The sequence below is a fragment of the Triticum aestivum genome, chromosome 7A, assembly GCF_018294505.1.
Source record: "Triticum aestivum cultivar Chinese Spring chromosome 7A, IWGSC CS RefSeq v2.1, whole genome shotgun sequence".
NCBI lineage: Eukaryota > Viridiplantae > Streptophyta > Magnoliopsida > Poales > Poaceae > Triticum > Triticum aestivum.
The window spans coordinates 710,249,820-710,253,256 of NC_057812.1; the positions used below are offsets into that span (position 1 = coordinate 710,249,820).

The 3,437-nt window shown below is 37.4% G+C and overlaps 1 non-coding gene across 1 annotated transcript; it reads left to right on the forward strand.

Moving 5' to 3' along the window:
- The first annotated feature begins 2,970 nt into the window (after window positions 1-2,970).
- Window positions 2,971-3,131, forward strand: LOC123155279 (U1 spliceosomal RNA). The gene has a single exon (XR_006477330.1). It is a non-coding gene; the product is annotated as a U1 spliceosomal RNA (small nuclear RNA).
- The last annotated feature ends 306 nt before the right edge of the window (window positions 3,132-3,437 follow it).

Genomic DNA, 3,437 nt, shown 5'->3' on the forward strand with positions numbered 1-3,437 from the left:
TTTTTTTTCATGGCAATTTAAGATGTGTTCTTGCGATGGCAAATAAACATGTGTACTTCATGGATCACTGAAATGTTTAGTAGTTCATCACGGCAATTTTATTATTTTGACCATTGCAAATTTTGTTTTTTGGCCATGACAATTAATTTTTTGGTATGAACCATGGAAAATTTAGTGCATGGGTCATGGCAAATTTGAGTAATCCACCATGGAATTTTAGTATTTTGACCATGGCAATTTTAGTACTTTGGCCATCGCTACTATTATTTTTCTATGAACCATGGAAAATTTAGTGCATGGATCATGACAAATTTGAGTAATTCACCATGGCAAATCTAGTTTACGGTTCATGACAACTTTTAGTTATTGACCATGACATTGTTTTAGTAATTGATGACAATATTTTTAGTTATAAACCATGTCAATTTGTAGCTTTTATAAGATTAGGGCAAGTGAAGTCTACACATCACGACAATTTTATCTTTTTCGTACATGGCAAAATTTATTTCATTTGTAACATGTTAAATTTTACTTTAAACTTAGAATAAAAAATAGTCGAAACATATCATGGCAACTTCAGTGCAAACACCATGGCAACTTTTGACCCAATAAAGAAGTCATCAAACAACACCGTCACTTCAAGTCAAACCCAAGGCTCTCTTCAACACCATTGAGGTACCATCTAAGGTCAATGCAACCGATGGTCCGATTGTGATCTAAGTCAACCATGCACCACTGAGCGGTGTGAAACGGAGTATGGGCCTATCATCCAAGATATTTTTAAGCAACAAAACAAGAAGTTTGGTCAGAAGCATTTCACATTATTTCATTGCTACAAAGAAATTTCCAGCAATAAGAAGTGCATTAGGAGAAACTCAAATACAATACGAAAGAGATCAAAATTAATTACACCCATTGAAGATGTTGACAAGGAGGATAAAAATCCCAACAAAAGACCGAATGATAACAAGTATGCGAAAGAGAGACATAAAAGAGGAGTATTCGGCGACACATACAAAGAAGAGTTTGTGATGATTGAGACCAAGAAAGCCTTGGAGGGCGAACGAAAGAAAGAGAAGGCGACAAGATGAGTTGGAGGAGAAGAAATGCAGGTCAAAGGTTGCGGCCGAAGAGAGGAAGTTGAAAGCGGAGGAGCGTATTATACTAAATATTTTTACTTATTGTATACTATCACTAGCCTTATGTTTCCGTTGATACACCTAACAATCTTGGCAAGTTATTAAATATATGTGACAACATTTCACACATATATTTATATTATAACTCAAAATTGATCATTATATATACATGTCAAACTCTTATCAGTACACATACAAAAGTAGAATGGTGGAACTCCACTTTTTCTTCATGTTTTTGTAAATTTATTTTAAAAAAATTCATTGAATTAATCTAAATCTTGGCCAAATCACATTCACCTAAGCTGTAATTTGTGTCACTTAGATGCACTATAGTGTGTTTATATGTTTTGTGTCTGTTTTTAGTATCTTTAAATATCATGATCAAGATTTTGTGACAACGTACAAGTCCAAAACAAATATCATAAAATAGTTTTGCAGAGTAGGTTTATCTAGTTTAGGTGTACCTAAGAGAACAATTGAAAAGCGTATGAGGTTTAAATGTTGTCCTTGAATTATTCTCGCGCCGTCAAATCCACATTGCTTGTTTTATCATGGTTAAATATTTCGTACTTCTCCTTAGGCCTCATTCGGCAAGCCAGTGTTGACATGGTTTGTAGACTTTTTGCGGGGCCAGGCACGAATAGTTTGATGTTTGGAATGAAACACTGGATCAAGGTGTTGTCTAGGTAACTGAAATTTAAGTTTTCTGTATCCGCAATATCATGTTCCAGCAATTATGATGTTCCAAGAAACTAAGATGTTGCCTTGCCTCAACTAATTCCAGCCATCTATCATCCAAAGACCGAGGATGATAGATTAATTGTAATCGTTAATTTTTAAATACCATGTTTTCTAAACAATTGGATTATTAGTTGATTGTAAACGACTATTAATTTACAATATTACCATATGTGCCCACTAAAAAAGTATTTCAGTAGAAAGAGGACTTTGACTGGAAGACAATTCAAGGAAATTGGCTCATGTAATCCAGTACCCCTAGGGCTTGAAATACCCCTCTCCCAACAAATCCTTGGGGACTATGACAGTATGACTAGTTACTTAGCGGTCATAGGTGCTATGTCCAAGCCGATAGCATGATTCAAACTTCAAATATCGCCTTTACACATATGTGAACGTGTTTCAATACAAATGAGATCAACATAATTATTTAGTCGATCAAATAATGAGGTATTAGAAACTAATAAGTTACCAGCTTATATCACTGCCGATCATGGAGTTGTAACTTGAGAAGTATCTTTTCACTGGTCAATCAATAAGGGAATATATGTCGAACTAGGAGATTCGGCTGCAAAACATATCTTCTTTTTTCTTTTCTTTTTTTGCGATGAAAAACATATCTTCTTCGGAGGGCCATAACAATGGGCTGCACTGTTCCCGAATTTCTAAGCCAGATCACTCACACTCTCACATAATTGAAGGTTCCATCAGTCAATCAGTGCATCGTCATGGGAAACTGTTAACCAGCTCAGCTAGCCAATACACCATGCGAACACCGATCGAATTCTGCCTCGCAAAAAGGAAAACAAAAAAGAACACGATCGAATTATTGAGTATCATTGGCAGCAGAGCAACCACCAGTCAACGAGCAAGTTTTTCTTTCTTTTCAAGTTCCTTTTTTTTTTAGAACTGGGCCTAGCCCTCAGGAGCCCATCAGTAGCCACAAGTCCAACACGAAACAGGCCCACGTCCCAGCAGCCCGTAAGCTGCATCAGCAGCATCCTCTTGTCTTGTTTAGTACCACATCGACGCCACAAGAAGATTAGAGGAGGAGGGCTGGCTACATTAAGACCCCTAGGTGCGACATTGCAACATACTTACCTGGACGGGGTCGACGGTTGATCAAGAAGGGTCGTGGCCTAGATCAATGGCTCGCATTACACTTGGTGAGTGTGTTGATCTACCATCTTCCCAAGTGGGAGAATGGATGTCATAATTTGTGGTAGAGGGGGTACGCGTTCGCGTGGCCCCTGCCAAATCAAAAATGTAAACTTTAGTGATCTTGCTTTACTACTTGACTTGATTATTATTTTCTACTTTTTGAAATTTTGATTTGATAATTATTTTCCTCCTGGATTTTTAGTTCAAACAAGAGGCAATTTGAATGGAAGAAGATGGGCAAAATGCAGCACCCATCCCAGACACATTCCATATTTAGCAAGACTGTGGGTTGCACTGCTCTCATGTTTCCCAGCCAGATCCTCACACTCTCACATAACTGAAGGCTTTATGAGTCAATCGGTCCATAAAATGTTCAGTCAGCGGCACAGAAGCTCGAAA